This window comes from Molothrus ater, chromosome 3, assembly GCF_012460135.2.
Source record: "Molothrus ater isolate BHLD 08-10-18 breed brown headed cowbird chromosome 3, BPBGC_Mater_1.1, whole genome shotgun sequence".
Taxonomy (NCBI): Eukaryota; Metazoa; Chordata; class Aves; order Passeriformes; family Icteridae; genus Molothrus; species Molothrus ater.
In genome coordinates this window covers 30,429,020-30,452,250 of record NC_050480.2, presented here as the reverse complement: position 1 = coordinate 30,452,250, position 23,231 = coordinate 30,429,020, and the positions used below count along the sequence as shown (strand labels likewise).

Below are 23,231 nucleotides of genomic sequence, written 5' to 3'. Positions count from 1 at the left end.
ATCCAGAGCTATCAATACAGTGCTGCAGTGGGGAGATGCAAAATCTTTAATTAACTTTTGCTCACTCGCTCCCAGCGCTGGTGGAGGTGGGTGGATGTGAACGTTGCTCAAGGGAGGATTCTCCCTTCCCTCTGCTTTTGAATTCCCAAGCAATCAGTGCTCTGTATAGAACAACATAAATAGAGCTCCTCAAACCTGGTGGGCTTTAGTTTTGTTTTGTTCTCTTTGGGGTGGGTTTGCCCTCCTCCCTGTTCTATCAAATACCAAGCAATTTATGGACCACTTCAAATGTGTTTGCACACCTTCTTTGCATCTTAACTGACAACATACATGGTTTTTTAATTAAAATTTTATTGGCTTTTCCATAAGTGATGTACCTACTGTAAGTAAGCACAGTTCAGTACAGATAACATGTGGTTTGTTTAGTTATCTTGCAGGAGATTATTTCTGTTATCATTGTAAGTTGATTATTGTAATTATTGAAAGAGAGAAGGCTGACAGAGAGAGAGCATGCAGAAGGAAAATGGAGGGGAATTAAAAGATAATAATAAAAGATAATAGCAGTCTCCTTTGTTCTTATTTTTTCTCCTGACAACCTACTGTACATGCTAAATTTCAGTTTAATGTTAGAGTCCCTCCTTTTGCTAACACACCCCCATCAATAACACAAGGTCTTTAAACCCTAGATGCCTGCAATTAACTTCAGTATCAAAAAAAGACAGAAACTGTCTTTCTTGTTACTACTACCAACCCTGTGAATATCTCAGAATTATCCTTTTCACCTCTGTCTTCTGAATTAATTCAATATTTTTAACCCTCTTTAGAAATTGTATGGTTTGGGCACACAGAAAATTAAAGATAAGCATTATGTATGTGGGGAATGTGTGTGCATGGAAAGGCTGAGGGAGGGACATTATAGACAGCACAGATAACCAGGTGCTCCTGGCATCGCTCCGAGGAGCCAGTCGCCATTCTGTTGGTGAAACACTGTGTTGCCCTGCGCTTGTCTGGAGGGACACATGTTCCAGAGGCAGTGAACATTCCCTGTTCATGTGAAGTGCAAGGGAATCTGCACATGCTGGTAATCTCAGTAAGAGAAGTGCTAGTCTCTGGTAAGATTATTTTTTCCCGCATTTCACAGAGACACGGCAATGCTTAAAACTACTGGAGGAGATATCAGAGGGCCACTTCTTTCCTTTTGCTGCAATGGAAAAGGGCGAGACTTTCATATAAATCAGATGGTGCTAATAAGGCTACTTTTTAGATACTTTGATCCAGACTACTGTGGCTCTCAAGGACTGAGACTTTGAACTTGACTATGTATTATCTTAAAACATGAGAGAAAGGAATGGCACAACCAGCATGAGCTATTGAAGTGTTCTGGGCTTCGGCAATGTCTCCCACACCCCAATGACTTTGTGTGCAACTGGCTCAGCAAAAAAGGGGAAAAGCATAGGTCTTAGTGGGACAGCACCACATCCAGGCATTAGTAGTAGTGGCATATGTTTTCATCTCTAATAACTGAGTATGTTCCACTGAACCATTACCACCAGACTGCAAATCCCCTCTTCAGCAGGGACATGAAGAGTTTCACGGTCAACAGAATCAAATGCTGCAGAGAGATACAGCGGGAAATCTGTCCTCTAGGTATTAAATGCAGAAGTGCCACAAAAGCAGTTTCATCTAATGTCCTGGCCTGACTCCAGCCAGAGGCCTGTGTCATTCCAGGAATACGGTGAGTGGCAAACTCACTCGGGTCGGGGGGTCAGAGCTGGAGCCATCCAGCTATGAGCTATTCAGATGCATCTCAGAAAATCCTCCCAACAGACCAAGCCCCATGAAACCAACCTGAAAAAGAAAAACCAAGAAATCAATGTTGTGCTCTTTACAGTTTTTCTGCGGTAAATAAATGCTGCATTACCTACACTGTGCTCACATTAAAGGATTCTCTTCGCTCAAGGTAGTTACTCACTTCAGCATATTTGGTGTTTGCTTCCCCTCTTTGCCAAGGAACCTGATTTGTGATGTTGCATGAAACTTCAAAATGAAGTGCAGCTCTCCCTTCTCTCTCTCAGAAAGGGAGGCTAACAAGCTGCACACCCTTGCTCACCTTTCCCAAGGAAGGAGAGCCACAACCCATGTTTCTGCTTTACAATGACATGACTATTTATGGTCTCAAAAGTTCTCGTCAGGGTTCCTCTAGAGAAGAAGAGAAAGACAGGAGATAAGGCTTTGAAGGTCAAAACAAACGGACAAACCAGGAGAATATTTTTTTTTCCACTGGGGGAGGGGGTGAGAGATGAGGAGAATGCACCCTTTGAGATCATATTTGATCATAGAAAAGCAGCAGGGATCAAATCAGCTGATTTTCATTTGAGCTGACGAAATCTGGAGGTCAGACTTTAAATATATTCAAGAATAACCAATTTTACCCTGCCTTCATTATCTAGCAGTGTCTATCCTGACCTGTGGGAAGCAAAGCAATGAAAGAAACTGGAAGGAAAATATTTTTAAATTAACCCAGATTTCTCAAACCACCTAAGACAAGCAAACAAACAAATAAAACACGCTGAGCCGTCACTCACTTCTTGGATGCAAGCTCACGTCAACTTTATTTTTCTGAATTGATTTGCTTGTTTCCATTGCTTGCCATTTTTATTTTTTGGTCCCTGAAAACGTTGTAAAAACCAGCTAATAGGGGTACAAAGTAGTAAGTTTTATGTACATTGCAGAAACTTGTATATGATGCAGTTTGTTAAGATCTCTGCTGTTCCCCCAGCACCGTGTCAGGTTTGTCTAACACCCAGCCCCTGAGTTACAGTTTTACGGTGCCGATTTATAGCGCTGTAAGTTTAATATAGTGGCGCATTGTAAAAGGTTGGGTTTGGTTTTTTTTTTTTTTCCCCTTTCGCCTTTCCTTAATTAATATTTCAAGCGCCGGGAGAGCAGCGCAAGGGCAGGGAGCGGGAGCGGGGCCGGCATTCAGGGAGCGCCCGGAGCGCGGCCCGGGGACGGGCAGTGCTGCCCCCTGCCGGCGCGGCGCGGCACCGCTCCCGCCGCCGCCCTGCCCACCGGGCCAAGGGCGGGACAGCCCCGGGCCCACAGGCCGCCCTCAGGGCACCGAGCCGCCGTCCTTCGAAAAAGCCGCCGTCCTTTTAGAGAGTGCTCCCTCACTAATTAAAAGAAGAAATAACCCACCCCGCCCAAGAATATGGCAACCGGAAAGCGCTGTAAATTGAACGGATGCAAACCCCTGGGTCGCCTTTCGTTGCTAATGGTGGTGTGGAACTGTAAATTACCTAAAATGTGGCAGCCCTTGTGCACTGGGGTAAAGTACCAGCTTTAGGCCCAGGAGCTCTTTCCTGTGCTTGGCTCGTTGGTGTGCTCGTCTCTTTTGTTCTGTGGCTGGGATTGTGCCGCTTGCTGGGGCCTCCTCTTCAAGGCCTTCACCTTCCTGGAGCTCGCCTCCAGTGCACAGGACTCTTCCAAGATGTTGGGAACCTCTGGATAACTACAGGGAAAATAGCAGCCTTGCTGCTGGCTTATAATATAATCATAGACTATCCTGAGTGGGAAGGGACGCACCAGTGTTATTGAAGTCCAGCTCCTGGCCCCGCACAGGATAGCCCCAAGAATCACACCATGTGCCTGAAAGCATTGTCCAAACACTTCTCAAACTCCATAAGGTTTGGTGCTGCGACTTTTAAGTCTCCTTGTTTGCCATCCTCCAGTGTGTTGTTTTTTCCCACAGACTAGTGGGACCTGGTTTTGCTGCCAGCAAAACCAAGCTGTATTGTCTTACAAGGGAGGTGATGTGCCAGAAGTGAGTTACGAAGTGAAGATGCTTCAGGGACAGAGGAAAGAAGAGATGCTTTGGCTTTCATGGCAGCTCCTCTTCCACTGAGCCCCCTCTACTCCAAACAGCTGTTTGCCATCAGCCATGCCCATCACTGGAGTCGGCTCCTGCTTTAGTCCCTGCTCCCCTCTGTCACCCTTCCCTATTTCCCTAGATCACCAATTTGTCTGATTGTTTGCAATTAACTGTTGATTATGGTGCACAAAAGTCCAAGGAGGATAATTAAAAACTGCTCAGCCAGCAGCAATGGAAAGACTCTGATGCTGCAGAAGAGAAAGCAGTGCACAACAAGCACGTCCCTGCTTCAGGTGGCACGACGTGGGCTGGGGAGGACCAGTGAGCCTGGTGTGCACAGGTAGGAGATAGGCTGCAGGAAAGGCAGGTCAGGTCAGAGGCTGGTGGTGATCTGAGAGAGTCAGATGAAACATTGCAGCTTAATGCCACAGCCCCCAGAACCATGAAAAGAGGGGTAGTTCCCCGCCCCAGTAATGATTCATGAAAAAAATTGAAGTCTCGAAATCAGGGAATGAAGTGAGATGAACAGACATAGGAGGGATTATGATGAAATAAATTACAATAAAAAAAAAAGAAATTAAGTAAAAATATTTAAATGGAATGGGATGACATGAGTTGAAAGGACCATAAATTACCCAAATGATACTCAATGAAATCTCAAAATCAGGGAACAAAGTGAAATGAACACACAGGAGATGTATTATGATGAAATAAATTGCAATTGAAAAACACCCAAAAATTCTGAAATTAAATGAAAACAATTAAATGATGATGACATGAAGTGCAGTGAAACAGACCAAAACTGGCTGCAGTGATAGTCATTGAATTTACAAGATTTCATTTCCTTTGTTAGTTGCATTTCCTTCTAATGTATGTCCTGTCCAGTCTGTTCATTTCAGTTTGTTCCCCGAGTTTGAGATTTGATTTCCTTTTATGAAATGAAGAATCTTCATTTCATGAACAGAAATTACTGACATCTCAAAATCAGGGAACAAATTGAATCAAACACATAGGACAGAAATTACGATGAAATGCAATCAAAAAGAAAAAAAGAAAATTTTGAAATGAAGTGAAAACATTAAATAGAATGGGATGTCATGAGGTGCAGTTAAAATTCCTAAATATTGCTGAAATGATGTTCAGTGAAATCTCAGAACTGGGGAACAAAACTAAATGAACAGACAGAGGAGAAGTTATGATGAAATGAAATGCAATTTAAAAAATTGAAAAGAAAAATACTGCATGTAATTAAAAGAATTAAATGACTGGGATGACATGAAGTGCAGTGAAATGTACTAAAACTTGCAGAAATAATACTTAGAGAAATAGCAAGATTTCACTTCCTTTCATGAAATGAAAATTCTTCATTTCATTAAAGGAAATAAAATCTTGAAATCAGGGAATGAAGTGAACAGAACACACAGGGGAGGAATTATGATGAAATAAATGGCAATCAAAATTTTAAAAAAATTCTAAAATGAAATGAAAACAAGTAAATGGAATAGGATGACATGAAGTGCAGTGAAGTGGACCAAACCTGACCAAAATAATAGTCATTGAATTAGCAAGATTTCATTTCTTTCATGAAATATCAGTGGGACCAGGAGCCTGGGAACAGCAACATGCACCTCAGGCCATAGCAGTAACAACAAAGCCTTGAGTGATTTCCTTCGCAACTTTGCTGAATGGGTTGAAGAAACACATTTCTCTGTCTTCTCAAGCAGCATCTCTTTTTAGACAAGTTGTCACTGGAAAACCTTTCAGGAAATCACCTTGCTGTGAATTACGCTTTTGTTGCATGAAATAAAGCACAAAGGCAAATGCTGGAGCTGATAATGCAAAGTGCCCACTCAGTCCTGTGTCAACACAGATCATTTTTATACACAGTAATAGACATCATGGGGTGTTGAGGAGAAGCCTGGGCAGGAACAGAAAGTACGTACAATAAATTAAAACCTTGGAGGACTGAGTGTGAGAAGCAGAGTTTTATTGAGGTAGACGCATTTTGCTTCCCCAGTTATACAAAAAAGAATTGCAGATCAATTAGAATGAAGAAAAGTCTCACCACTTATGTGGGCTAAACAGACTCTACACAGAGACCTCAGAGCCTCTCTCAGATGCCACCTGTAAACAAGAGCAGCCTCTGACTCTGCAAAGGGAAGTGGGAAAAGGGGTGTGCAGGGAGGACTACTGTTTGTCTCTAATAGCATCTCAGAAATTAAAAAAAATACCTTTTCTCCATGAAAAATAAATAGCTTTTCCAAATGAACCATGTGTCCAGAAGGAGGTACTGAACTTGCTCTGTCATAGGTGAAACCAAATCTTGGTACATGGTCAGCTGAGCCCACACAGCCTTTTCTGCTTAAAGGAAGGGATTGTCTTCCTCACCCTTAATGTGTTACATTTTGAGCCAGGAGCTCTGAGATGAACCCATTACACCCAAGATAGCTCTGCTACGTGGAATGGCATAATATCAGCAGGATGGCTTCTGAGGTTGTGTTGGAAACGGAAAAAGGTTTAATAAAAGGCAAAATAACAAAGCTCTTACAGAGAAAACTGGAGCCAGGGGCAAGAGGTTCTTGCTCCGGCTAAAACACTCCACAAAAGCGATTATTTCCTTTGTTCTCTTCTTTTTCTAGTGAATTACCTAGGCCAGACCTCTTGGCCTCTGTCCAGTCGGGCAGCCCCAGGTCTGAGGTGAAGTCCCAAAGGTCCTATGAGGTGTCTTTATACCAAATTGAGGAGAGGAACTTCTGGGCTTTTTGCCTTTTTAAGCAAACACGGTGACCAAATTATTCTTTGTCTGCTTAAAATTTCTGGTCACTCTGTCAACAGGGGGCACATCCCTACACACCCTGTTGTCTTTCTTTACCTCTCCACTTCCCCTCATCCTGTGAGATAACCTTTCCTTCTCCAGGCCCTTTGAGCCCATTCTTGTTGCCCACCAAACCCTTCAGTGAGCTATAAGAATAATTAGCTTGGCAGGATGTGATCCTAATTTCTGGGGTGGTTTCTGCTATCTTAGTGAGTTAAAGCCACTCAGGGTATGATACATGCATGGTAAGAAGATGTTAGATACAGATGGAAGAAAAAAAAATCTTTCTTTGAAGGGAATAACACAGTGCCAAAACCTAGTGAAGTGTTTCAATATCTTGCAAGAAATAAACATAGGGTAATTCCCAGCCCTGACCTGTATTTGAATGACCATATTGTACCCCAGATAAAACCAGCAATACAGAAATGAGTAAAAATGAAGAGTAAAAAGAATAATTGAATTGCTTTGATTTTCAAAGAGGGGTTCAGGACAGCCCAACTGTGATTATAATGAACATCCTTTGTTTCCTCTGTGGGAGATCTGTTGGGATACAGTTGCTATAAAAATAGGGGCTCAGCAAACTGGTAGGACACAATTACAGGAACTGTGCCATGCTGCTACACAAAGCATAGTTCAAGACACAGACATAATATTTTCTTTTAAAAAGGTGGAGTTTATTGCAAATTTTCTTGGTTTCACCGAAATCTGCATCTTGGGTTCATTTCATGAAGCCTGAGCAAAGGAAATGTGAACAGCTGGGATACCAGAGGCAGAGTGAAAAGGAGAAGGAATTCAGTGCAGGGGAAAATGCAAAAATATAAACTGAATCAGGCTTAATACATCAGGGATGAACTCTGCCTTAACTTTTTTAAAATAATATCCCTTATCCTGAAGACACAATGCTGGATGTTATAAGAAAATTACTGTCCTCTGAAGCCTGATATTTCAAAATAATGAAGGCTAAAGTCCCATTAGATGTTTGTTTAAGGACTAACACATTTAGCAGCTGTAAAACCTAACCATAATGTCTTGCTGTTAGTCCACTAAATCACATTATTCTCTAGCAGTGGGATGTGTTCTCTGTTTAGCTGCCCTGCCTGCCCCAAAACTAGAGTTTTCTCACTGAATTTGCCACTTGGTTGTACAGTTCTTGCTCTAGACCTTGAATTTAGGGCTGTTCAAGAGGGATGTGAGAAACATCTTTGAAAGAGCTGATCTCTTGACAGATGGTTCAGGAGCAACACAGGCAAGACTTAGACTGACATAAGAAAAGGAACAGTTTTTCTTTTGTAAGAATTTAAGCAGCAAACAGTAACTCCTGGAATACAGAGCTATGGGACACTCATTCACTCCAGTGACACAATGCTCTGCCCACAGTTTACTGCTGTCTGCACCATGGCATGATGGACAGGTCAGAGGGAAAGAGGGTTTTCTCCTGGCGGGCACCGTCCTAAAAGAAGGCAGGCTGCCCATGTTTCATTTACAATTTCAGCAGGAGTTTTGCTCTCTTGAACCCAGTGCGCTTTGGTCCATGGATCCTATCCAGTAGAAAGTTTCATCGCAGCTCAGCTACTCTGTGAATCTGTGCTTGAGTGGACTGTTAAGTCTCGGTGTCCTGGCATTCAGGCTGCTGAAATACAACGCCTTGAAGTCTCAAATCTTCATGTCAAGTTCCTCATTTACCTCAGTCACTGACAGGCTTTCATCTCATTCAGATAAGCTGCTCTCAGCGTTTAGGAAGTCATCCTTACAGCTAGCTAGCCTCTCTGCTGAGCCTCTTAGCCCAGTGACAGTTTTATACCTCTCTCCCCTACTGTGGATGTGTCAGACCCAGAACGACAATCCTCAGAACTCAAATCAATAAATTGTGCCCCAAAGTTGTGAGTTTTGTCCAAAAGTTGTAAGCTCAGATAGATTACTTAGGGACAACTTCAATTTCCCATAGTCTGTATTTCCCTATCAGTTGCTGGCTGGAGATCTGCGCTTTAGAAAGAAGGAAAGAACAGAGACATTAATTCCCTGCTCCGGGAGGCAGACCTGCAAGACATTGGAAATCCGTAAAATCCTGAACTGGCAGCACCCCCAGCCCTGGGGTCTCAAAAGTGCCACTGGGTGAAGCCAGGCACCATAGCTCATCAGCACAGAGCAAATGCAAACTTTATTGTGTAGTGATTGTTGCTGGAAGAATTATCTATTCTTTATCTCTGCGAGAGCGTGAGAGATTAAGTTTGGAAGCCTATTAGCAACCGTTGAAATGCCATTGTTATCATTCACTGTTAATCATCACGCCTGGCTCTAATGCACTTCATCAGACCAGTTGACACTTGGGCTCTAAATGAGAGTCGGCCAAGCGGGAGAGAGGTGGAAAATGCCCACGGCTCTTGCACGGGGCTGGCATCTTCTGCTCATGGCAGTTTTGAGTCAAATAAAGACCCCAGCAGCAGGGTGGGAACTCCTGGCAGATTCTTCTAGATCCCTAACTGATTATAGCTGGTTCTTGGCAGTACATATAAATGGCACAGTGAGGTAGCATGAGCTCCCTGGCATGAAACATCCCACACAGGACTAACAGACATGCTGAGGAAGCCAGGCCCTGGTCAGGGAAAACGTTTCTCAGGGTCTTTTTGGAAACTCTTGCCTGCCAGCTGTTAATGGATGGGGCTGAACTGCAGTCTGCATGTTAATGAGCCTATTATGAGTGGCACTTTATCTTGTGACAAAGGTGGATTTAATGGAGTTGAAAGGTTTCCCAGAGTAAATTCTAAATGTCCTAATAATGCAATGAAGACTCTATTAGTGTATTTATTAATTACAACACAGCCACGTTTCAGCAAGCTGTTTCAGCACCCCAGTATGTGGCTTTCCCAGTAGAGAAAGCTCACAGGGACATGTCCTGCAACCTGAAGATGAGAACCTGCAGTCTGTGTCACAGTCCTTCTAGAAGCCCTTAACATGGTGTTCCTTATCTTGTCTTCCACTTTTACTTTCACTCTACTTTATCTGGCAGTAATTCTAGCCTTGATGACTATGAGGAGCTCTGGGGGCTTATCACCCAAATGCTTCAAAACACCTCCTCAGCCTATGTGTCACTGTCACAGTTCTGGAGTGGGATGAAGGCTCATCTCATGTAGATTTGGGCCATATCTCACAGCTCCCCAGGCACAACCCATTGTTTCTCTAGGATATTTTGATGGGGTTTTACCTGTATCATGAATCTTCCAGCAAAAGTGATGGTCATGTCAGCCTGCTTTTACAAGGCACTGTGGCAATGCACCAATTGTTATTCTTTGCATGCCTGGGCTCAGATCCTTTAAAGTGTAGGTCAGTCGCTGAGATGAATTCCTTGTCTCAGGACTGATGCTGTCTTTCTTACACTACTGGTCAGAGGACTCTTCTATCTTAGATGCTCTGGCTAGGTTTCCATGAAGATTGTTCAGAGTAGAAAGGGACCATGATAATTGTTTTACAGCACTGTCAGACAGAGGACATCTTTCTTTGTCTTTCAGGCTATGATTTCTGTTAATAGTGAAGTGTGAATGACTGCAGGCTTTCTGTGGGTTTGCTGGAGTCAAGCTTTTGAACTCTTTCCTCTCCTAGGAGCTAGCACACTCAGAGGTGAGGAAAACAAGGTGTGCAATTAACATAAAATTCTGGCACAGTATCACAATTCACAGTATCACCTGGGTTGTTTTTTTTCTGCGCTCATCACCTTTGTCTCTTATTGAATGGCATCTGTGCACAGAATACCTATGTTTTCAAGCTGCAATCCACATCTCATTTGGCAGCCATACACCTGTTGGAAAAAAAAAAAGCTAATACAACAGTTCACAACTTTTCACTGACAAGGAGAATGTGATCTTTCCTACCTCCACTAAAGACTCCAGCTGAGAAACTTGTGGTGAAAGGAGCTGCACAGATCTATAGGAGATGCTTTCATTCATGCCGACAGGCTCATTGGTAATTTTTAAGAAAAGGTTTAAAAGTCTATTTCAGTTGGAAAAGGGGACTAAATAATCTCCTTCAATCCAGTTTCACTCCAAGCTCTCAGCTGCATTGTAATTAACTTTACTATCTGCAGCAGTATAAGAACATTTCAGTCAAAATAAGAAACTATACTTCTTCTGTAGTACTGTCTATCCAAGGCTGAATTATCATATCATCCTACTGTCTGTTGCCTTCCTTGCTGTGAAGCAGCTTGTCCCTGCTGACAACAAGCAGTGGTGGGACAGAGAGACTCCATCTCCCTGACTCACTGCCCACTCCTACCCACTCTCGCTGTCACATTTGAAGACACCATGAAAGAGGCCATCCTGCATGACCCTTCTTGGTGGCAAGCATGCCAGATGAGATCAGTAAGGGATTACTGATCTCATCAGAGGTCCAGCAAGTTTTAATACTGTATCTAGAAGAAAAATGGCTGCATTTTGGTCTTTTAAAGAAAGAAGAGTGGAGGCATTCCATAATTTCTTTAAAGCAAAGATGAAACTGCTCTGAACATGGAAAATGCCGTGTTCAGATGAGTCCTATGCCTGGACACAGATGCCGTCATATAACTGTGAACTTCAACATCATCACAGAAGGGTATCATTACAGAAGGAGGTCCATCCTGATTAACATAAGTTTCCACACTTCTGAAAAACAAAAGGACCATGACAGATCTGGGTATCTCTGTTCTACCACTCTTCTGGGGGTAAATTGCAGGAATCCTGGCAGACATCATGAAGGAAAAGATTAGCTTCCTGATGTTTGTCATAAGTGATCGGAGAGGCACATTAAACCACAAATAGAGCTGTTTGTATTTCTAAATCAATCCTAAACATGGTGGTTTTTCTGGAAAATAGAAATAATATAAATTAATTTGTCAGCTCCTGTTTAGATCCCAGCCTGCTCCACAGCAATACATTGAGAAGAGCTGGTTGAAATAATTATTCTTGACTTATGCAATCATTCTTTTTATTTCTGAAGGCTAATGGAGTGAAAACACGCTTTCCAGACCTTTGCTAATGACAGAGTCAGAAATAATGATCGGGGACCCTTATGTTCCTCTCATAATGAGGAAAGCAACACAAAATGATAGGGATGTGAGTCCTCAGCAATCACTTGTTCTTTATTTAAAAGGCAAATGGAGCATTCAGACGAGTTCTTTAGGTTAATGGAGCCACAAATAAGGTTTTGGGGCAAGAATTTTTCACGGATAATGCAATACAGGCAATCACTTCTCTGGAGGACAGAATTATTTACAGATGTTGAAATTTCTCTATCACAGATAGGCAACCTAAAAGCCAACACTGTGAGGACAAGCCAAATTAATCCTTCATTTCTCATTGCCCCAAGTCTGTGCACAAAGTCCCCTGTGGTGCAGAAGCACCACATGCTCAGCCTGGGTGTCAACTGCTGAAATAGTACAGGATGGTCACAGGAAATGAGAGCCCCAAATGATTCAGAGAAGGAGACATAGTAAATTTGAAAATCACTTCTCATACGCCTGTCACCTGAACCTCATGTCCCTCTGCCATGCACTTTCCTGTCCCCTACCCTTGCCCAAGCCCGGATTCTGACAACTAACCCAGCTCACACAAGACCCCCAGCAAAATGAAATGACCCAGACACTCCTGTTCCACTGTTTGCTGGGGGTCATGAGACTGGACAAAGCAAGCCCAGGAGGTCCCTCAGAGGAGCCCTAAGTAGGAGCTCAGGCAGTTTATCCCAAGGGAGAAGAGGCAGAGGTAGTCATCCACACAATCATCAGCTTCAGAGAGAAGGAGTAGATTATAGGAAGTCCCCCAGGCTCTGTGCTGATGGTCAGATGCAATTTCCTTAACATCTGCTAAAAAGGGCTGGAAGAAGTGAGAGCCTGGAAAGACTTCTTCCCTACTGGGTCATTGTTGCTAAGGAGATTGTACCTGTTTCTTTCTCACAGGCTGGTGAAGGCAGTGGCAAAATGGAGCCCCCATAACCTTGGAATAGCTGTTCAGGTCCAGCTCTCCAGAGGCATCTAATTTTTCACTGCATCACCACATGAAGCAGGTTCATGTTTCCTTTATAGTTCTTGTTGTAGTCATCAGTACTCCTGTAAATAGACCTGAAACAACATCCATAGGCTGGGGACTTTTAGGGAAAGGGGATTAACTCCTTGGTTGCTAGCATCACAAAAATTCATTTTACATCACCGCTTTCCTTTCTAGTGCAGCAAGAAGGGAACCACCTGCAGGTTCAGGTGGTTAAAAAAGAGCCAAAGGCAAGTATGCCCATATCATTGATTATTCAGCAGTGGGAGGAGGAGGCAGTATATAATCCACTAAATAAGTTCTGAAAGATGCATGATTAGTACAATTAACAGGATCTCATTCCTTTCAATATGAAACTATCACAAGGGGAAAAAACTCTTAACAATCACTATGGTCTTTATAACTGGGTATATATCAAGAAGCTGTCTCCTGGACAGAAAGAGAGAATACTTCACAGATACATTTGTTTTTTATCAAAGCCTGCTAAGCCCATTAGGAAAAGAAATTTAAACCCATTGATCTGTCAGGGTTAACGGCAAGAGAAGCACGTCTGAGAAATTGGTTCAATATTCAAGACCCTATTTTAATAAAGCTGTTTTCCCAGGTTGTGATCTCATCAGCTCTCACAAGCTTAGTGGCAGGAGCTTTTTGAATGTGTTCAGTGGGGTGCCATGAGCATGTAGAGGAGCATCTTGAAGGGATGGGGGAGAGCTGACCGGTCCTGCAAGTCAGGACTTGAGCCCAGCACCCTTGTTGACATCTGGTGTAGTGATCCATGAAAAGAGACGTGGAGACAGTGTACTCTAAATCTGTGACCATAAAATTTTCCACAGGACTTTGTGGACTTACATTAGAGTTAGTGATGTTTGATTTCAAGGAGGAAAAAACTACTAAAGTAGAACATCAATCAATGGATCCATTTTCGTACATGCAACTTCTTTGTTAAGATTTTTGACTTTCACTCGAGATTCTGCATGAAATCATGATATTCTTAATAATTAACTGGAAATAGACACCCCCTGTATCATCTTTTGCATTATTCTGTAGAAATCTGAGGTTTTGATGCTGTAAAGCAAGTACAAGCTGGAGAAATTCTGCTACTGTGACTTTCCCTACCCTGCCCAAGACAGTGTGAGATGCTAATCACCCTTTAAACCTCACAGCATAAAGACTGAACTTTGGGAGTCTATTAATGAAGACCCAGCTGCAGTAAGCTGGGCTTGTGGCTTGGACAGATGGTATGAGGCTGCCCAAATAATGAACTGGGAAGGGCAGTTGTCCAAGAAAGCGCTTCAAGTAACTTTAAATGCACATTTGACTCAGTGTAATTTATCAGCCAATGTATGAAACTTTAGTCACAAGCACAGCACCAAGCTCAGGGATGATGTGAGCTGCTTTAATCAGCTTGCCCCAGGTAGGAAAAGCACACAAGGAGAAGGGTAGTGTCAGCAGCAGAGTGACATGTGCTGAGCACAGAGTAGGTCTCCACAGGTCACCTCTACCAACTCTGATTCACTCACTGCTGGTACAACACTGTCACCCTCACCTGTAGGAGACTAACACTAACATATGCAACCACCTAAAAACAGTCTGTGCTGGCAAAAAAAACATTTGCAAAACAGTCAGTGATAAGATCCAAGTGTATTACCCTAACAGATATTTCAAGATGGAAAAAAAAAAAAAAAAAGAGGAAAGAAAAGGAAACAAATCATGTGTTAGGGCTGTCATGAATAAGAGTTGACTGTATCGAAACTGGTTTCCCTGCAATCCAGGTGAATGACTTGGCATTTGGCAACATTAAAAAGCATTTTATTGAAATGGGCACTGCAGACTGCACCATCTTATCTCTCTGTGTAACCACTCTGTCCCCATCATTATTGGCTACTCCTTCAGTTTGTGTGTCATCCTCAGATTTTATCAGCAGCAATTTTATATTTATTTCCAGATCACCAATAGAGAAATGGAAATAACACTGGACACAGACTATTTCCTAAAAACCTCACTCCCATCAGTCAGCATTCCCTATGTCTTTTGACTCAAGTCAAAATATTGTGCTGGGGCATGCTGAACACAGTGCAAAAGCACATTATCTCTCTGCAGTCTCTGTTGACAACTGAATTTGTAATCACATCCAAAATGAAAGTGGTTCTGTTTAATAGGCTCTACCTCCCTGAAAGCTAAGTTGCCTGATATTAATTATATTTCCAGTTAGAACCTCATATTTCTCTGTGCGCTATTTTGCCAGATATTAATTTCAGGTTGTTCAGCTTATAACTATCTTAACTGCTCCTGTTGCACCCATCTGAAGGGGTGGCAAAGTACTGGAAAAACTTAAGACCTTTGCAGTCATCTGCAATATTGCCAGCACTCCTAGGCTCATTAAAAACAGATGTTTCCTGAGCCAACCCTCTCAAGACTCCAAATATATTTTGTCCTAATAGATAATGTTTAGCAGACTCTTTGGTTACTTCTTCTGGGAAGTAATCAGCCTTATCCAAGTCCATATGCTGTGGATTTTCAAATATGGAGTGGAAATAATGACATAAGGCCTTTGACTCCCTGCCTTCATTATAATATCTTTAATTATCCCTGGCTGATAATGCCAGCATTCCTACTGTTCCTAAACCTGCAGATAGTCCTCACTGCCTCTACCTTCTCTCACTAAATCAGAGGGTTTGTGTGCTGTGTTTAGCTGCTTCTGCTCCAGCAACCCCTTTTCTGCTGCCTCTCCCCCTTCTCTGACACCCCCCTCTGGAAGGATGTTGTAGTCAAGGAACAGCAGGCAAGTTCTGGAGGGGGATCATGAAGGATGCCTGACAACTGCTCTGGGATTCAGAGGCTTTCTGCAATGGGGCCAAAAGCCCTGCCTGCAATTAGAAGGAAATTACGTGAAGACAAAAATTTGAAAATTCCCATTCTTAGGGTCTCTATGCTGTTGTACAGGGTTTCTTTTTTCTGTCTGTCAAAAAAAGTAAGTTAATAGTTGGCACAGAGGCCATAACAAAGACAGGGACAGAAGTCATCACTCTAAACTATTAGTTTTGTGTCTTTTTCCATTTCACTCATTTTTCTTTTTGCAAATTACCTGGTGCATCTTGTCTTTACTGCCACATACACAACTGAACTAAAAGCTTTGCTCTCAAAATAAATATCTACTACAAGGAGAAGTTTGTTACTGTAATAGCACATTCACCACACACACACACACACACACACACACTGCATTGTAATAACTACAGCTGTGTAGAGAAATCCTCTTAAATCAAAGAAATACCACAGTGAATAATGAGAATGTTCAACAAAACCCTCTGAAGCAAACAGGGAAATAAAAAGATTGTTTGACCTTATAATACTGTAAATACATCTGGAGTGCCCAAGGAATGGCTGCATCCCACAGCCTGCTGAACAAATACCTGATGCCTCTAATAACATCGTTTTCCTGCATGTGTCTGTAGCAGCCACATGGCTCCTCTTAGCAGCAGGACAGGACAGCTGGGATTATATGGAGCAGCATTTCCCAGCTGTTTTGATTTCTGTGGGTTTTGTTTTGTTTAGCTTTGGTTTTCTTCCAGGAACTGTGTCCATTGAGAAGCTAGGTCGTCAAATGCAGCACCCATTTCTTCTCAGCAGACTTAGGCAATAGCAGAACACCAGGGATGCACGCGTGCAGCCAGTCAAGGGCTACTTTGTTAGTCATGACAGCCTGAAGGAGCAGCTGCAGTGAAGCACATGTCCCACTGGACAAGCTACACTTCCCTGGGAGAAGGAACATGAGCAGCCTGATCTCAGAGGTCTCCTAGTCCTGAAGAAACTGTGAGGGTTAGAGGGGAATTTTGATGAATGTCTGAAGCAAGGGCATGTTCACCTCCTCAGTATCTCCATGTCAGGAAAGCAACCTCCATAGGTTTTGGGTTCACCCCATGCAGAAGTGGCTGCAGAAAGGGGGTTATTCATTGTCTGAGATGGGGGATGAGTGTATGCATTCTCCCAGGTACTTTCTAAGGACTTCCAAAGTACAAACTTGTCTTCTTGGTACAACCACATACAGGGCAAAGGCCACCAAGCTAATTCTGCTGTAATTATCATCCAAACTGGAAGGCAAATAGCTGTGAAGCTGCTTTGCTCTACTGGAAGGCTAATTTTCTGGGCACTGAAAGGTCTACTGGATCTCTGGAAGCTGAGTTTGTTACCTGCACAGAGCTGCACTGTGCCATGAAGACTCATGAGCTTGTTAAGAGAGACCAAAGCACAGCTCTGGGTCAGGTTTCCAACACAGTTCTGTTCCCACTGAGTTAGGGTCTGTGAAACTCCAGTCCCAGGTATTAGTACCAAACTGTTTGGAAAATCAAGCCTGAAGCTCTTGAAATCTGCCCTTTTTCATGCTCTTCCAATTACTACTGATCTCCATATTTAAAAACCTGGTTGTGCTGAGGGGTGGTATGGTCAGGATGGTAATAGAAATAGATTTTTGCAGTCTTTAAAGCTACACTTGGTTGAAATGTTTTAGCCATCCTTTCCTGAAAGTAACATTAAGAATGAGAAGAAAATAGTAACAGGGTGTTTAAAATGACAGCCAGAGAAGGTAAAAGTGTTTCACTAATCTCTCATAATTTTCTGGCCATGTCAGAGGACAGCCATGACCTACTGAGACTGTCAAAATGATTTTGAGCAAACATCACAAAAAAGAGAAACTGTAGGAAATCAGGGAAGGAAGAAAACTATTATTTTGATGAAACTTTAATAAAGGGGAAAGAAGTGAAGAATCAGATGGCCTATTTTCACCCTGGAAAACATCATATGCCTCAAGGTTCCAGTCTGGATTCCACACTTTTTAATTTGCTTGTGTTTATGAACAATCTAAAAAGAACTGGAACTGAAATAGCAAAAATGCACCAGCCACAAATTTTTAGGTGGGTGAGTAATAAGAATTATTATGATGATGACATTCAGAAAGACCCTAGGCGACCAGATGACTGGCTCAGGTAACCAAATTCCAGTGCCAAAACACCAAAGATATGAAACATTGGAGAAGGGGAAAAAAGATACAAAGGTGACACAAGGAGACAGTCCAAGTCATCACTGTAGATATATCCATGCAGATTCAATCTGTGCACAAACAATAGCAGATAGCTAAAATTAATTCAAAATCTCAAAAATATTTGAGCTATTCTATGTAAGCACTACAAATCCAGCTGAAATCCTACACATAACATCTCTTCATAGGCTCTAAAACTTCCTCAGAGATACTGCACAAGTTAAATGGGGATATGGTTCCCATTAAAGCAAAATATTAAGAAGACATCCTAGGGAAAGAGCAGAAGACAAGGCTATTAGCAAGGGTTAGGTTTAAAAATCACTATAATAGGAGTGCTACAAATGGTGCAGGGTGAAAAGGAGGCCAAAGGAACAGAGAAGCTGGAAAAGCATTTTGGACTGACAACTCTTCCACCTCCAGGATGCCTGAGAGTCCTGGGTAAGTCTGTGCTGACAGAAAGGGTGAGTGGAAGGGTTAGTGTTGGGAGAGAGACAGGAGCTACTACTGCAGTTGGAGCAGGGCAGGAAAGGCTGCCAAGGGATGGGTGGTCTGCAAAAATAGCTTTCCTATAAGATCTTGCTTATCCTGACCATGACTGGGAAAACTGGAACAAAAGTCAGCCAAGATCAGCAATTTGGACTGAGATGTGGATCAGAGTTTGTGTTGGGAGAGGTGCAAATCTGTCTGTATTTTTGAGTGGGGCTGGAAGCTGGCTGCCAAACCAATGTTTAAGCTGCTGAAATAATTCATTTTCTGAGACCTTTTGTACAATAATATGATGAAAGAATGTGTAATCTTTAGAGTATACTCACTTTATCCCTCCTCCTTAGCTCATAATGTCAGGAAAAGAGACATGCAGTGAACAAAATCACAGCAAAATCACCACAGATAGAAAGAAATATCAAATACCTTTTGCAAACAGGTGTTTAAGCCTACGTACTCATTGCTATAGCAGACCAAGGACACAAGGTGATTCAAAATGAAAATATATTTGTCTATGGATAACATTCGTTTCCAGAGTCATGGGAGTTAATGATAACAACAATTTTTAGAGTATATTAAATGCCATCCTTCAAGACTTAATCCAACCTCTAACTATTTTGGGATCAGGATGAGATCTAATGGGGCTTGAGAACAAGGTTGAAAGGATTGATTATCCTACATCTGCCTGCTGTGAGGTTCTTACATCTTCCTCTGAAGCATGTAGTGCTGGCCAGGGTCAGAGGCAGGCAGCTGGATAGGAAGGCACCCTGGATTAGCTTGTTTGTACTCCCCCTGCTCTGCCCTGGCTGCAAGCTAGGCAAGGTTTTATGTCTGTAATCCACAGCTCTCCTTGAGGAGCACAGAGGGCCTCTGAAATGCTAAACAACCCAGGGAAAGAAGCTTACCTGAAGCCATGAGTATCCCAGCAGTCAAACCTCTGGCACAGATTTTGGCTTCTTCCTCTTCTAAATGGCTCAAGGTTTGGATGTCTTTGTTTTCAGTCCTGTATCTGAAAGATAAAGGAATTAGCAGGATTTCTTTAATCTTTGTGTTCTCCCAGATAAGTGTATTAGAGGAATTTTGTAGGTTATGGAAATATTTATTTTGAATTAAAATTAAAGCTGCACCACACTGTGTTTATTGTATCTTAGTGTAGGGCACAAGTGAGGCATGCAATCTCCTATATCTGACTGCAGAAACATCATTCCTCTTGCCCAGGCCTGGATAAATGAAATAAGAATGTTTCTTTTCAGCAAAACCCAGTTTATATCTTATTGTGATGCAGCACACACGGAGCCCAAAATGTCTCCTTAAATAGGTATTTTATTTTCAAAATTTCATGGGGAAATTGATTTTGGCTTTCAAGCAGCAAAGAACTAGAGGTGTAACCTAGGGCATTATGGAGTTGGCATGCCTGGTTACTGACAGAGGAGACCAATAATTGTATTTTTGTGTAAACTTCTTTTAGTGAACATAAGAATATCTGGTCTGGCTTTACCTGAGCTCTCCCTAGCCAGTTTCTTCTAATTTAACCAGAGGAGAGGTTGCTGCTACTGTCAAAGATAAAGAATATAGAAAAGGTGATAGTTAACAGGCAGACATGTTTCATCACTATGAGACTATCACTGTGTCCACAAAATTTCCTTCCCACCTCCAACAGAAATATAGTTTTCAGAAAAGATCGAGCCCAGAACACACTCTAAATCTCACAGGCAATGATTTGTAAACCAAGTGACCACATTTCTGGGGTGCAGTGCTCCTCTGCCTGAGCAAAGGGATAAAGGGGAAGGTGACGAGTATGATTATAAGCACCTTCCATCTCAGAACCTTATGGGGTCTCTCTGCTTCCTCCTCATGGCAGTGTGAAGCTCTCCCTGAACAGAGCAGCCCACAAGCAGCATAGCCCAGCACCAGCTGAACCACATTTTCACCTAACAACCCTAACAATTGTATCATAACCTTCCAAAAATCTCTCACTCTTAGCCATGGCCCAGTCAACACTCAGGGAAATGCAATTTAATAAACCCTTTGTCATGAGGACTCCATTCAAGTACCCCATCCAGATAAGCACTAATGTTGGCTCAGTTGTATTGCCTCAGTTTCTCTTGTCAGCCTTTTATTTTCCCCCTTCTGCCTTCGGTAATCTCTTTAGATTCAAGCACTAACCTCAGGCCAATTTTTTATTTCAAAGCTGGATTACTGCCTTAACTCCCTCTTCCCATTTTTCTACCACTTAGTTCAATGCTCTCTGACTGTGAGGATGTAACACAGCAACAAAGGACCAGGAAAAAAGGCAAGAGATTAAAGTATAAATGGATCTAAATACTTAATAGCTGGAAGGAAGAAAAGTGTGACCTACCTTAATCAGAAACAAAGTGGTGACAATAGGCTTCAGCTGGCTGTGTACCTAATTGTTTATTTATTTGGTTAGTTATATATTTATTTATTTTTAAGGCAGCAGGTATCAAGAAAACATACTTGAAAAGGTTTCATTCAAATGTGGCTTCAGACAGGATTTGGAAGTTTTTTACCATTTGCAAACAATCAAGGCTTCATTCAAGGAAAAAAAAATAAAATCAGCTTTATGAGGACTAGCCCACCAGACAAAAGGCTGTCAAGAACTGTAGATTGAACCCACTGTGTGTAAATTATATAGATTTAAATACACCACAAGGATCTTTGTTGGCTATTCTTGAAACTTATCCACATGCCTTTAAAACTGCATCTTGAAGCTCCAGACTCTGGAGTCAAGAGATTATATGAGTCTCAGCTTCTGTCACAAAGTAACACTGAATGTCAACAAGGTTCAGACATCAGTAAAGAACTTCCCAACTTTCATCTATCTCTTTCTGACTTATGATTTTTGAAGGCAAAGTTATGGGGATGGTGTACCAACTTGTCTTTTGAGTTGCTGGAGTGAGCAGTGCAGTACACATGGGGCTGCTGTAAATGTGCAGCTCTCTCAAAGCTGTTGGCTGCATCTTTTACTCTCCCTCCAGTTGCACTGGAAGAAAGGACAGAAGATTTGAATGGCCAGTGCAAACACCTAGACTTGCACCACCTCCTGCCTTGTGGGAAATCTGGGAGGAAGACTTGTTCTGCTGAGACTTCTTGGCCCACCCCAAACAGAGTGTGCCTTTGGGGTCCCCCAGACTGAAGCAATGAGCAGCTGAGAGTGATACATGGATTGCTTCAACCTATACCTTATTTGCTCCTGTCCTCTGAAGCACTGCAGCTTGACTCATCACTGTAACTCATCTCAGTAGCCTCTTGAGCTCTGAGCTAGATTGGGTTTCCTTTAACAAATCAGCCTTCTAGCCCCCATTTTAACATTAATTGATTGGAGATGCTTTTAACTGTTCCTTCTGGGTGTATTAATTTTTTACAGATTGAATTTGGTTTGATGAGGCAGGAAACCTGAAACTATTCCTGGCATCTCCTGCATACTCAGAATAACCACTCTAATGCATTCAGAGCAGCGCACAGCAACAGGGGGGTAACAGAGCAGGGCTGGGCACAGGGGTCCAGAAGAAGTGGGGTAGGGTGAGCCTAGGTAGTCCCCTATCCATTTCTAAAAGACATCAGTAAGTGATTGCTTACCCATTTCATCTTTTATAATAAACACTCTCTTCCCAGCAATGCAGGCATTTTGATCAGGCTGGGCTGCTGACATTAATAGATATTAAATATACTCAGGAGAAATATGATCAAATGTTTGAAGTGTCTAGTAAATGTGCTGTTAGCTGCCCTCTCAGGGAGGCTTAGTGCAAGCTATTGTGTTTTGCTGAGCAAGAGAAAGGTTGGAATATTAGACAAGGAATCCAAAGGCAATTTTATCAGCAGTGTTATGCAGCCCTGGAACACATTGCTTTTCTATTGGAAGCTTTTCGGTTACAGCCATCAAATTACTTGCTATTCTTGAACATTGAAATGCCATTTTGCATTTTAAACCCTCCAAGCTGGCATGTGTAAAGGATTACTGTGCAATACCTCCTTCTTTTGCCACTGTGGTGAGGCTCTGGACAGGGCCAGGCTTTGATGCCCTGTTAAACCAGACAAAGGTTTCATCCTTCCTGCTCACCCAGACAGGAGTGGGAGAAACATTTAGCCAAATTCCTCTGTCACATAGCCCTACTCAGGTCAATGTTTAGCCCGTAGATGAGGTTTACTGATTCTATTCCTAGCAAGGTACTCTGAATCACCAAATAAGCTTTGTCCATCTCAGAGAGTGTTTGTTTCTTCCCACAAGATTTTCTATCCTTTTATTTACAGAGATGCAGTACCAGCAAACCCCAACATTACAGCTCAACTGTTCTGCTCCTGGAGCAGAGAAAATAACAGATGAGAAGATAATTGCCAGAAGAGAAAGAGGGTTGGCCACACCAGAAGTTATATAAAAGAACATCAGGAAAATAGACTGGGAGAAGATCCTCCCTGAAAAATATATCTCTGTCTATTTCTCCTCTGTTTTTCAGCTTTTGGTTTCATAAGAAGGAACTTGAGGCTGCTCCTTCCTCTTGGCACAGGAGGGATGCTATGAGACCTCTGTAGGGTAGGCAATGTAAACGCTCCCTTGCAGATGTTTTCTCATCCTTAAATCAGCATCTCTGTCCTGTAGGACTCTTCCACAGGGCTATAAAAGGGAAACCAAGTAAAAGTGAAAAGCCACTTTTTTTTTTTTTTGCAAAAGGCCAGGTTTCCCTTAGGGAAAAATTGCTGTAACATTTTACAGAAGAAATTCCATTTATTACTAAGTTACATAGATTAGTGACATGCACAGTATTTTTGGAAAGCATCCTCATTCCTTTAAAACTTCCCAGTGTATCCAAATAATACATATACAGCCATGTCTGGACTAGATGCAGTCCTTCAAAATGCTCCTCTCCATCCAAAAGCTCAATTCAGCCAAACTGAAAGACCAGCTTTTATTTTGTGTGAAAGAATCCAAATACCATTCTTGTGGTATACATCCACACCTTACCTGAGGTGGTCAGTCCCAGGAGCAGCCTGGGGCCTAGG

The 23,231-nt window shown here is 42.3% G+C and overlaps 1 long non-coding RNA gene across 1 annotated transcript in view; it reads right to left on the bottom strand.

The window, feature by feature from the left end:
• Window positions 1-331: 331 nt before the first annotated feature.
• Window positions 332-23,231, bottom strand: part of LOC118685237 (uncharacterized) — a 38,032-nt gene continuing 15,132 nt past the window's right edge. Inside the window, exons 2-3 of the long non-coding RNA XR_004979947.2 lie at window positions 19,118-19,221; window positions 332-1,848 (exon numbers count right to left, since the gene is read on the bottom strand). This is a non-coding gene — a long non-coding RNA (uncharacterized LOC118685237). The remainder of the gene's footprint in view (window positions 1,849-19,117; window positions 19,222-23,231) is intronic.